Source organism: Galleria mellonella, unplaced genomic scaffold (genome assembly GCF_026898425.1).
Source record: "Galleria mellonella isolate WM207_F2 unplaced genomic scaffold, CSIRO_AGI_GalMel_v1 utg32, whole genome shotgun sequence".
NCBI lineage: Eukaryota > Metazoa > Arthropoda > Insecta > Lepidoptera > Pyralidae > Galleria > Galleria mellonella.
In genome coordinates, this window is record NW_026442075.1 from 4254670 (window position 1) to 4269637 (window position 14968).

Consider the following 14968-nt stretch of genomic DNA (forward strand, 5'->3'; position numbering starts at 1 on the left):
TGATTGGGTTTTGTCCAGTGGCAGTTAGTGACCGAGAAATGTCAAAGTTTCTAGACTGCTCGAAAGTGGCCCCGAAAGTGCTAGGCTTAGTGACTAATAGCTGCCTGGCAACTAACATTAACGTATGACAACTGGCGGGCTTTTGAATGGAAAATAATGTCAGAATTTACTAAACATTTAGATTGATAGATGAATTAATTTCATATCGCTTAACATTGAAATAGTAATCTTTATTCAAATAAATAATTAAGTTTGTTTAAATAAACCACTACTATATTAGTATTTTTTATAAATTTACCTAATTTTAAGACAGTTTTAGACGAGAAATCTTTTTGTTCTTCTTCTCAAACAACAAAAATATACATTTTTTTGTTTGATGTATTCATACAAAGAATTATTTATTTAATTAATAAGAATTATTCAATTATTTACCTATTTACCTTTTTTTAAATAAAATTAAATGTAAATATTAATTTAAATAAAAATTTTAAATAAATAAAATTGGCAAGTAAATAGGTAAATGGGTAAATACCCATTTACCTATTTACTTGCCCATTTTCTTGCTTATTTTTTGCCGATTTACTTGCTTATTTGCCTTTTACTTGCTTATTTATTTACTTATTTATGTAAAGGATTATCAACAGCATATTGCATTATAACACATATCACAAACATTAAATACATATTTATGCACATGTATGTTATGATGATTATGATTATGTATGATTAGTTCGTATAAACTCCTGAACTAATGGGCTCTCTGCTAAGGTTTTTATTAATAGAGACTACAGTGTGAAGTTCTTTAAAAAGGGTATATTAAGGTTTCTTCAGGGTCGGCAAAACGCACGTGGCATCTCTAGTGTTGCAGGCGTCCATAGGCTACAGTGACCGTATACCATAAAACGAGCTGTATGTTTGTTTGTCACCCTTGTGGTATATATTTTTTTTATTTTTGCAATCGGTAGGCTTTAATCTTGTATCATGAATTTAATTGTAATTGAAGTTGCTCTTTTGTGGAGCAAAATTCTGCTGGTATGATTCTTTTTACTATAAGATTTACTCGCATGCAGGTTTCGTATTAATTTAATTATGATTGCAATTGTTTTTATTGTAAAAATAAAATATTATATTGTTTTTAATTTTGTATGAAACAGTCATAAAAGTGAAATAAAGAATGCTAATATAGTAGGGTATATAACGTTAAAACATCGCTTGAATTGTATAAAGCTCAAGTCAGGTCACATATGGAATACTGTTTCCACTTATGGGTAGGACCACCACAGCACCAGCTCCTTCCACTAAACCGTATTCAAAGTCGGGTGGCTCGAATTATTGATGATCAGTGCCTTACTTTTCGATTCGATCCATTGATATTACGTAGAGATGTTGCAACTCTGTGCATCTTCTACCGAATTTACCATGAAGAGTGTTCTGAGAAATTGTTCGGTTATAAATATTCCTGCTGCTGATTCAATCTGAATGAGTTGCAATCCTTCACCGTGCGTTTTTAAAGCACTTTCATCCAAGCACAAGCACTCTTTGGAATCAACTTCCAGCAGCAATATTTCTGAACCGATACGAGATCATAACCTTCAAGAAAAAGGCATATTCCTTTTTAAAAGGTCGGCAGCACACCCGTTATGCCTCTGGTATTGTAAGTGATCATAGGCAGCTATAGTCACTTAGTACATCAGTAGTATATGAGGTGAGCCGCATGCTTATTTCGCCCCTGTGTTATAAAAAAATCAAGTAATTTTCGAGTTTATTCATTATAAACAATCAATCAAGTCTTTACTCTTTACAATATTAGCATATAATAGTATAGAAGGCTGTAAGCCTGGAGAACAAAAAAATTCTATCAATGATAGGAATTAACACCGAACTTTAAAAAAGGCGAGCATAAAAGATAATGGAAAGGTCACAGTGTCACAGGTTTTTTTTTTGCTTGAAAAAGCCCGTATTTCACATAAAGCCTAGAAAAATTTAGTTTTTAATAGCATATACTGGCAACACACTTTTTCTGCATGATTCACTATTATTGTTATTGTGTTAAATAAAGTTTTTGTAATCCATTTATATATAATAAATGTTTATTATTGGTCTATACCAACAGAAAACAGAACAGTCTGTTTATTATTTGGTTTTATATTAATTACAAACATTATTGTTGGAAAGTAATTTAATAATTAACTTACTAATTATTGAATATCGATAACTGTTTAAGCAACTTTTAAAAGAAGAAGATTCTCAATTGCCTGTCTTTTTTTATATATTTCATAAGAAATTATTGTCATATAATATGTTATATGAACAACAAAGAATAGGCTGTAACATCTATATCATGGAATTTGTAATAGTATGTCTATGTTATCAACCCTATGATGAGTTCATAGTATGCACTGCACTAGCTATATTAACAAAGATTATGTATATATTAAAATGTTTGAAAGGATAATGTGTGTCATATTATTAGTTCTCTGTTTAATACGTTTACAAGTTTATTGTGTGTTTCTACATATTCATATCTAATAATATAATTTCAAACGCGTTTCATTTTCCCGCCCGTGCCGTGTTTACTCTGAAATAAAGCAACCAAATAAAATAATCTTTATATTTCTGTAGGTTTCTTCCTCGCCAGCTCGTTTATCACATGCATCTGTGCGAATAAAAAGTCCGTCTTCCTCGACTAAATGATATTGCAATTCTCTCAATGCTTTCGTGACATAACTTTACCTTTTTTTTTTCTTTTCTCATTCGCGGCGTGGAGCCGAGTTGTTTTTCTTTGTTTCCATAAATTTTATTAACAAGTTGTGCACTGTTGCTTGCCGTTCTTTGTTTTTCTGTCTGTCGGTTTTGTATTTATTTATGTTATATATAACACTGATTATTTTTGCAAGATAAAATTTTATAAAATTTTTAGTGGAAGAAATAAAATGTTTCAAAATTGCAGTTATATATTTTTATACATTCACAGTTTTTTTGTGTGTAGAATCCAAAATGAGAACATGGGGCCTGTAACATACAAACCAATCATAACAATACTAATGCTAAACTTGAATTTAATAAGAAATTTCTATACTACTACTACTACTACGTAATAGAAATTTCTTATTAAATATTCAAAACTAATATTTAGTTAGAGATACACTTAATGTTTAGTAAGTTTTGGATATTTTCGATTACAGTTTAAATGATAAAAACGAAGTATAACTGTTTGTATTTTTTTTCTAATGTAATTTCTCTTATTGCAAATGAAATGTGCATGGAGTTAGAAACTCATTATTTTGTTGAAATTAAATACATAAATATGTTATTAAAGAGAATGTTATATCAATGAAATTGAATACTTTTGAAAAACAAACATTTATCGAAAAGAAGTCAAAAATTTAATGTCCATCTAACTCGACTGCTGGACGTGCATTGGTTAAAAATCAAATTTTTTCCTATATTCTTTTTGGTGAAAAATAGTGTTCCACAAAAAAAATACTGACTTCTATCTTATTTTATATATATTCTTATTGCACTTGTAAATGACATTATTAATACATTTATAAATATTGTGAGCAAGGGTGGACTTATCTCTGACAGAGATCTCTTCCAGTCAACCTATTACAGTTAGAAAACATATTGTTAGCGGGTAGCTGAAGTGTTACAACTATTAATATTTTATTCTATAGCTCAGCATTTTACCTCTTCTATTCTTTCAGATAAAAATAAATTTTCCAAATCGGTTTACAACTGATGGAGTTATGAGGTAGCAAACGTAAAAAATACAACTGAATCGAGAATCTTCTTGAAAATGTATTCAATTTCATTATTATAACACCACCTTGAAAGAACGCAAATGATTTTAAATACGCTCTTATAAAATTGGGTATAAATACTTTACACATGTAATATACGTTTTTTTTATAAATAGAAGAAAAATTACATCAGTTTTCACGAGAGCAGATTCACTGATTTGCTTTTTAGAATATAATATGATAAATAAAATAGTATACATAACAGACGTTTATAATTCGTTTCTTACGATATTTTTACTATATTTATTTTTTATTTATACATTATTAAAAAAATCTGAATTATAAAAAAACATTTTCTATTAGTATTCAGAAACCACGTAAGTAATGCTAAATACATTGAAACTATTCGACATGTATTAACATCATGCAAGAAGTATTTCTTATTTCACTTGATGTTATTCATACTAATATTATCCCGTACATCGGTGAGTAGTTCGTTTATAAGCTGAAGGACTGACATATTTAAAAAAAAATCTTAATGAATAGTGTTATATTTCGGTTACAGTATGTCCCATATAAATTTTGTCACGTCACTTTTTTGGAGCAAAATCTCAAATCTTAACAAGAAAGTTAATAATTATATTATGACGATGAAAAAGAAAACTCGACAAAACTAATTATTTTTTTACACAGTCATATTTGGAAACAATATTAAAAGTCAACAAGCTTTGTTGACTTTTAAAATTGAAAAGTAATCCAAGAAATGTTTATAGAAATATCCGCGGAAACGAAAGGTTCTGATATCAGCTTTTTTTTTGGTAAGAAAACGCAATATTTCATTACAGAAATTTATGTAATTAAAATAGCGCAGTTACTTTGAATAAGCGTACATCTTCATTATGTGAAGTGACATCGATTCAAGGTGGGTATGTGCTGATGATTTCTTGGTATTTGTAATTTTAGCTCTTTCATAATATTGTACGTAGAGTAACCATGAAGAATCAAGTGTCACACTGAATGTTAAAAGACTTAATTGTCCAATATTTTAAATTGCATAATATTTTTAACTTGTATTTACGTGTAACCATTAATTTGTTGATGTAACAAAAAACGAAAATATTACAAAAAATATAAATAAAATAGTAACAAAATTTAGGCAAATTCCAAGATTTTATATTATTGTCAAATTATAGAGCATGAGGGCTAAGTCTCCGATCTCGGCATATACATTTTTCCGCCGTGTTCTCTAGAAGATAAATCTTGCGTACGTACGTACGCAATATACGAAATATACTTATATGCATACGTTCCCTTAGGTGTCTTAAGGGCAACTTAATAGTTAAGGGATGGGTCGTAGTGTCCCTCTTAAAACATCATCAACGTCTAACTGCGGTTGCCAACCCGTCTGTCAAGATTGGCAAGTATTGGTAAAACTCCCGTTAGTATGAGGTCTATGTTAAGTAGTAGACAATTAACGGTTGATATGATGGTACTCTGGTATTTCTTTTTTGATGGGTGAAAATGGTATGGTAATTCCGCCTGCGCTAACGGGATACACTGGTGGAGCACCAGTGAAGGGTGATAGATGAGAATGGAAACAGGCCAGTTAGCCCATCATGATGAATTCATCAGGAATTAACCATGATAGTTTCCAGGGGGAACCGCGAGGAGGTCGACCTGGTTGGGTATATTGCTAGCAATGGGATTCTCAGTCACTCTGGTAATATTAGTAAAGATAAGTGTATATGAGTGATATAATAATACGTAACCGTAGTTTAGAATAAGAATAAAAATCAAATTTAAAGTTGTAGAAAAATTAAATAAAGACGTAGGTAATAACTAAAAAAAGAATATTTTATTGCAATTATTCAAATTTTATTTATACAAATAAGAACGAAGAATATCATGGAAAATAAGTTGAAGGTGATGTCGAAAAATATTTATCATTTAATTAATAACAGTATCTTCAAAATCTATTATAAAGTGAAAACTTTCTTATCTCTAGAACTCTTGAATTATAGTTGAAATTTTAATAACAAGCTCCGAGTTTATTAAGTATTAAATTCAGATAGTCAAAATTCCTTATATTATTTACAGTATCTAAAAATTTTGTAATAAATATTAAATCTATAACTATAAAAGGAGAAGTTGACTGGTCAATCTATTTCGATGTACTAATTAATATAATTATGTTTATAAGTTAACGCTTTTTTTTCTATTTAAGTCTTTCCTCTAGTCGGGACAACTAATTCATGTAATCTCTTATAGCCAGCTTTATTTTAGGCCATATCTTTGACTTACCTTATGACTCCTGTGTCCTTTAACTGTCCCATGTAGTTATTTCTTGATGTTTCTCTTTTTCTTTATTTTTCTTTCTAGTATGTTTTTAAAAAAATCGTCATGTCGTATAACATATCTCAGCATTTTGCCTCTTCTATTCTCTATTGTTATTATTAATATTCTTTTCTCATTCACCCTTTTCGAAGTTAACAATAAGGTTTTTGAAATTAATATATAGTAGGGAGATAATTGACATTGCACGAACGAAGTAAAAGGATGCAGGTAGAGTAAGTAACGTCTTTTATAATACTTAGAATGACAAGAAATTAAACCAGAGGGAGACTGTACAAAAGTCGATTGTTTGGGTACCTCTGTACCATACGTATTTCAACCGTAAAGCAGTTGTGTTTACATGGCTGTGTTTCGGTTTGAAGGGTGGGATATGGTGTGAATTTACTGGGTACAGAGGAATAACACCTGAGTCCTCAGAAATGGCAACGCATGGGGGGTATCATGAGCGAAACAGTATACTCTGTTATGTCCATGGTACTGCTCATGTCTATAGACGACGGTTACCACTTTCCATCATGTGGGCTGTCAGCTTGATTGCCATTCTAAGTTGTATAAAAAAAGAAAGACAAACAAGCTAATGGCCCATCTGATAAGTAATTATCATCTACAGATATAAGTAGCACCAGTGGTAGCAGTAAGGATGATAGATTTTTTTGATAGGTGAAAATAGTATAGTAACCCCGCCTGCGCTAACGGGATACGCTGGCGGAGCACCAGTGAAGGGTGATAGATGAGAATGAAAACAGGCCAGTTAGCCCATCATGATGAATTCATCAGGAATTAACCATGACAGTTTCCAGGGAGAACCGCGAGGAGGTCGACCTGGTTGGGTATACTGCTAGCAATGGGATTCTCAGTCTCCATTGGGATGATAGGTTAGGATGAAAACGCAGATCGGTTAGCCTGTTGTGATGAATAAATTTAAAACTAAGCGCACGTATAATGAAAGTATCTATAGGGCGAACGAAATGGTTAGAATACCAAAAGTCTGTGAAGACATTGTGTCACACTCATTCAGCTAGCTTAGTGAGGTTTCAAGGAAACCAATGCAATATACTCCTTCTAGATGGCGTATCAAGATATTACCAGCTATTGATTTAGACTTTAAAAAAGACAACTATGAATACGAATACGAATAATTTGGTGCAGTCATTTATGCTTAGTACCAGGTACCAAACATATAGACAAACAAACAATTATTTTTTAATTATTGTTTTGGGTTTATTGTAATTAGCTTTCACCCGCAACTACATCCGCGTAACCGACATATGTTTACTGACTGAGACGAAAAGTAGCCTGCATCGTTCTTCATCCTATTTACTAAATTTATAGTGATCGATTAAGCCCTTAAAGTGCTATAACGTAACAAACAAACTTACTTTCATATTGATAATATTAGTAAGAATTATGATTATGTTATTAATATGGACAAACGTAGTATAGGACGACCAATCATTTGATGGAGTTTTCCTTAAAAACTATTAAAAAGCCAGTTTATTAAACTCCTACCTAACTACATTTTTAATTTTATTGAAACTTTTTAATGAAATATATTAATATTATATTACTGATAGCATTGCTCAAATACGTTGTAAGAAAAGCATAATGATTAAATCTTTAGATGCGTTAAAAATCTAGCTCAGTACTTTAGTTACAGGTTAAAGGAATGGCTTTTCTAATAAAACGGGAGGTAAATCTTCGCTGCAACTTTACTTAGGTATGCACTGAAAACGCTTTGCCAGGTCTCGTCCGCGGAGACCTCCACGAAATCTCTTTAGTGACTTAACTTGTATAATAAAGGAGCATTTCTTCACAACTCATTTAATTTCCGTTCAAGATGTAATTGCATTTTCATTTAAATCTAATTAATGATTATTAAATATCTTTAAATCTTTGAAACCTAATAATAAATTTAAATGATATTTTATAGTTGAAATAGATCTATTTAAAAACTGTAAGTTGATTGAGCGAAATATGATATATAATTTACCTTCTTTATTTAAATAGATTATGTATTTTATTGCGTACAAAGTGTAAATGATACATGTTAATTACATTGATGTATAAATAACCTAGATATATAATTAGAGATAAGTAATTATTTCTTTATTATATGTTAAATGAAAGTCACGTAGAATGTAAAGGTTTTTTTTTAATTAGGTATTTGTTTGTTTATATACGACACGACGAACTTATGAATGTTATAATAGAAGGTAAGATAGAAGGAAGAATGGGGAGAGGGAGACCGAGACATAGTTACATCAGGCAGATCAAGGAAGGAGTTGGTGTCGTGTCTTATCAAGAGGTGAAGAGACTCGCTGAAAATCGTAGTGAGTGGCAAGAGTTCCACCGACAAGAGCGCAGCTCTTAAATGGATAGATAGATATTTGTTTGCAAAATTATCCGCTAGATGGTGTAATCATAAAAAATGATAAATTCGACTATGCGTATCTTTTAAAAGCCATAAAAATATAAATTTTGACGTCACATAACACTAATGGATCTCGTGGACAAAATACGTAACGAGATCCGAAAATAAAACACATCGAGTGATAGCTTAAAATTCCGTTCGCAGCCAGGTATCTACCACCTTTTTCGTCAATAATAAATACACGTCCACCGCAAAGGGGTGGATAATTGTTCTATTTGTTGGTCTCAAACCCTACTCAATGTTGGGCACTCGCGCCGTAATTTATTTATCGGAGGTGTCGGCGTGACGGGGGCGCAGTTGTCCCCAGTTTTGCCCATTTCGGATACATGTGACATCTGATTAGACCCGAGCTGTAAAAACGGTTTTATTTTTACAACCCTCGTTGTAGAATCGTTTACGTAACGTGATATCGCATTTTTTAAATTTCGTTTTGTAATTAATACTGTTCTCTTGTAGCAATTCTGTTAGTTTGTATTTTCTCAAAGCTAATTTTGTATGAGGAATGTTTTTTATATTACGGAACCGACAAGCCGATACAAACCATCTGATGAATAATTTCGACGAATGTCCATGGACAGGACAAAATAATGAATATACTGGGTCATTTTGGTGCACTGGGAATGTTGGTATTAATCAAGCGCGTTTGGTTACATGATGCGAACCCATAATTTTTATATTGCTTAATTTAGTTACAAGGACATTCAGTTAAATATAGCGGTTTTTTGAAGCTATATTTCTTACATCTATTTGGCATTTTAAGTTGCATAAAAAATAAGTATAATACGTATTTATTCATATATACATTTTAATTTTTTTCAAGTTCAAAAACAATAATTTACAAGAGCTATGTACTGCTATAATATTTTCAAACATTTTCCTAACATATATTTTTTTCAATTTTATTAAAACACATTCTCTAAGCATTAATCAAGATAACAGCCAGCTACTAAATAACTGCATAAAATATGTGCATAAATATCTGAAGCAACCAGCGTTTTGCATGTTATGAATTTATGAATCTGATGTATTTTTATTTTTACCTGAACTTCCGGAAAAAAATATATTTACCTTTTATAATTTATATAAATAAATATTAATAACGTTATTGTAAATATATAAAATCTTTACTGCTTTATATAGGCTGTTTCGGAACGAATTGATAGGTTATATTAAACTTTAGAGCTGTATGCATGGCTATGCATGTATGCAGGTGGCTCGAGACCATTCCTTATGGAAACCTATGTTCAAGAGTGGTTGGATAATGGCTGAGATGATGACGATGATAGAGCTGTATCCCACGACTTCTTCTGTGGTAGTGTCGTGATGTCGAATATAACCTTTCTCATTAAATGAAATATCAATACAAAGATATCACTTCTAATCTGATTGGTAGTTCCAGAGGTTACTGTGTTCATACAAACTCTTCCATTTTACTGTATTAGTAAAGTAGTTTATAGTGATTGAGATAATCTCAACACTTAATAAATTTATAGGAAATAAATTACTTTCATTTATTTTATTAATAAATAGGTATACCATTTTTTATATTCATTAGTACACACACAGCAAGCATTTTGTTTGTGTACATTTATTGATACAGATTATAAAGATTAACAATCTTTATAATCTTTATCATTCTTTGAATGGAACAATAATTTTCATTCATACATTTATTCGCAGTCAGGAAACTAATTTGTATGTACTTTGCTGGTTACATACTTTGTTTTGTTTTTACTTCATTTTATTTATATTGGGCAAAATAAGCGTGTTTCGAGAATTCTGTGAAACACATTTTTTGAAAGTCAAATAAAATAATATTCTATTTCACGTGAATTGTTGATTTTATTGATATAATCTTGGTTAGAACTATATTTGTACACGTAACGTTAGAGTAAATAGCCTATTTTGTAACATGTAGGCATACTAAATCTAAGCCTCTCCATAATTCCGTCGTCCATTATTTACTGCGAACATCGCGATATGCCGAGGTGGATGTGATAAAATCTCGCCTTTGTTCCTGTCTCGACAATGCGTTGTGCCAGACTTGGATAAATGTACACGAATCGTGATTCGAATACAGGATATACTGTACAGCTTCATTTACCTATACTATTAAACGATGATGTATAATTATACTGGATATGATAATTAGGTCAAAATAATGAGGTATATAAAAATTGCCGCGTGGTCCCGGCGTAGAACAGGCCACTCCTTTTCCTAAGAATAACGTAACAGGCGATTAATGGAACCTTGTGGTCGAGGGATGGTCTTAAAATATCTCCAAAGACTAAGCCGAAGCCAAGCGTGACAACTACTGGCGATCCTTAAAGGGACTATGATCAACAGTGGACTTCCTTAACTTGAGGTTGTCGCTCTATCACTAGATAAACCACCATAGAACCACTCTCTATTAAGAGGGTGATTCTACATTGCATTTCATATTAAGGGATCGCTACTCTAAAAATTTTTCCTCCATTGATTGTCGGTTCTTTGTATTTATTGAGTATTTTTTTTAAATAAAACAGAAACCCTGATTGTTTTCTACGTTGCACTCATAAAAAATTTTTTACAGTTTAATCTTTATAAGTAATTATTTTATTTGTTTCTTTTATTTAATAAATAGTGTTAAAAAAATTAAGAAAAGTCGTAAACAACATAGAAAAATATATAAGATAAAAAAAATATATATATATTTAAAGACTTTTGTTTAACTAGCTAGAACTTGAAAGCGGACAAAATATTTATTGTGAGCTTCTTTCTTATCGCGTTTTAATTTTATTGTTATTAACATTTTGTAAAGATTATAAGTCCAGTATTTATTTGAATAAAATTATATGAAACAGGTTTTTCTATGTCTATTTTTTTCTAACTCAAGCTTTGTCCACTTCTTGCATATCAACCACTGGATGTATATGCATGGTCTAAGAGTCTACATCACAGCCCTTCCAATTCAAACATATAATAATATATATTTACCTACTTTATTCAAACAAACTCGTGGAGAATAATGACAAACAATTAATTTGATGGATTCCTTGATGAAGACTCCCGTTTGTTAATAAACAAAGAAATTCAGAGACAGACAAGTGACAATTCTGACATTGTTATTTCGTATTATAAATTGTTCTTTCGACAATCTTTGCTCTCTTCAAAACTCTTAATTCATTAAGACAGACGGTTTTTGTATCAACTAAATTATTTTAGGTATTCACACAATATTTCTTAGGCATTTGTGACTTTTCTGTTTCATATTTAAATGATTAACGTTGTTGCTACTGGAAGTAGGTGTGTGTGTACACATACACATACGGACACAATAAACTCCTGATAGAGTGAGATAAAACGATTATAAAATCAGCTATGTTTAAAGTACTACGCTTTTTTTTATACAATTTAGGATGGCAAACAAGCTGACGGCCCACCTAATGGAAAGTGGTAACCGTCGCCTATAGACATGAGCAGTACCATGGACATAACAGAGTATACTGTTTCGTCCATAATACCCTCCATGCGTTGCCTTTCCAGAGACTTAGTTGTTATTCCTCTGTACCCTGTAAATTCACGCCATATCCCACCCTTCAAACCGAAACACAGTCATGCAAACACAACTGCTTCACGGTTGAAACACGAATGGGACAGATAAGATGTGGATAATTATATATCTATATATATATATATATATATATATATATATATATATATATATATATATATATATATATATATATATATATATATATATATATATATATATATATATATATATATATACCTTTGTATAAGTCAAGTACTTGCGCATGTGCTTTGTAGTACGTGTAGCATGCAATTTAGGGAGTTTTATTGTGATTGCACTATTTACTTCAAGTACTATGTCTCGTCTAACTTAAAACAGCAGTTGAACACTGAGAATGCTATTAGATTGCACGTAAAATGTAATTAACAGGATTATACTTAGTGGATTTAATTTATGGCCACCATATTTTATACTAGCTATTCCCGTGGCATTGCACGCTTCTATGTAGTTGCCGGATATCGTTCCCATTGGTACTCTCCATAAATCCGGTCTTATATTGTATTATGTACTTAAACAATAATTATATATCTGAAACCTTCATAAAGTTTCAGCCAATTCAACTGATCAATTCTGATAAGTTATTTTATAATATTTTATACGTGATTCTTTAGATTTGTATAATTTTTTTACTTATGAACCGATTGAAATACAACACACTGAATGTTAAATGGAGTAAATCGCGACTCATGAATGAAAACCTTATTTAAATCTGTAAGCTCTTTTTGAAATTAGCGTACAAACGTACAGACAAAAATTCTTAAAATCATTATTTTAGGTTCTATTGCGTTCATAAAGCCCCCTGTAATAGCTTTTCTTACATAACTTCCATGTACAGACAGCGACCAGTTACGATTTTATTATATGTATTGATTGTCGTAATGTAATGTATTTCTAAAATAAAGAATAATCTAAAGATAGGTATTTTACAAAAAAAAAAAATCTATTCGTTTAGGTTTCACGTTTCGCAAATGATTCAGATGTGCTTACATGCATTGTATAATGTACATACATACATATACCTAATAAACATTATTGAAGTAATAGGAGAATAACAAATATTCAGTCTCAAGAAACTTTGAATTTTTATATTCTACAAACATTTTTAAGACTAGTGTCTTAAAAAGTCATATATTCAGGTGTTTTATCTTGTCAACTTAGTGCAGTTGAGAGCATATTTGTATGCAGCAATGCACTCCGTTTCCCAAACTTACTACGATGGTTTACATTTATGCTGAGAGTCAGTTTGATAACTTTTTTCTACAACATAGTTTAAAATAGTAGAAAGAATGACAAACGGTGTATATAGACATAAACAGTACTATGGACAGCAGGCAGCATGGTAAATATTTTTGTTAGAAGAATAATGATTAATATCACGCCAATAAACGCTTCGTATTTTAGGAAATATAAATTTTGAACGAATTGTAATAATCATGACCGTGGTATCCCTAGGGACTTAGATTATATAGATAGTAGCGAGTGTAAAAAACGGGTCAACTTTTTATCAGTCAATTGTCAAATTTGCTCACATTTCTTTTAAATCAAAACATACGTACTTATTACTTATCTAATTACTTGCCTGTGTTGCAAGTAATTAGATTAAAATTTAGTAGACTTTTAAATTAGAATTGGAAACTGTTTTTATGAGACGATGTAAATATACAAATGTATATATTGCTTACAAATTAATATATATGTATTAAATAAAATATCACCTGTTTTAAATTATATAAAAACAAAAACATATTTTATGTCTTTATTCAGATGTAATTCAAAATATTTAGTAACTGTAAGTGAAATATTAATGATTAGAAATAACTATGGATTGTTTATCTGGTTATTGCCAATATATTTTGTATCGTTCTTATTTTTCAATTGAATCTTACAATATATTTTCTTCTATATACTCAGTAATAAATATATGTCCATTATGGTAACCCTATTCATGCAACATGGCATTTGAGCGAAGCATTTGTCTCTCAAGACACTCTATCTATATAATCTAAGCTCAAGCATTACCCTTTCTTAGAATTAAGGTGTTATGTCTTCACACCTTATAATTTCCTGTCGAATCCTTCCCTCTGAAATCAAAGACAATATTATTTCGTTTGTATTGAAATACATCCATACTCATGTAGCTAATAGTGGTTGAAACACGACAGTAGAACGTGGTAGAAGTATTCCTGCAGATAATTTTTGTACAAATTCTCTTACAAAACAACAATAATAGAATAGCAAACATTGTAATCTATCAGGTCTTTTTGACCAGAGGGAGACTTTGCACAAAAGTCGATTGCTTGGGTACCTCTGTCCCATTCGTGTTTCAACCGTGAAGTAGTTGTGTTTGCATGACTGTGTTTCGGTTTGAAGGGTGGAATATGGCGTGCATTTACTGGGTACAGAGGGATAACACCTGAGTCCTCAGGAATGGTAACGCATGGGGATACCCCCCATGCGTTGCTATGGCGAAACAGTATACTCTGTTATGTCCATGGTACTGCTAATGTCTATAGGCGACGGTTACCACTTTCCATCAGGTGGAACGTCAGCTTGTTTGCCATTCTAAGTTGTATAAAAAAAAGGTCGACACCAAAAACTTTATAACTTTCAAAATATAACAAAACAAATTACTTACAGTACCTGTTTTTGTTCAGTAGAGGTAGAATCGAAAGATGTCTCTGACAGACCTATTAGAGATTATAGTCATTAGCATATTTCATTTTTATTTTATCCTAGCTTTTATACGCGACTTCGTCCGAGTAAACCTTTTCCATTCCATATATATTATCCGTTTATATAAAATTTTATAGTAAGCAATTAAGCTATTAAGGCACCACAATGGAACGAACAAACAAACTCACTTTAGCA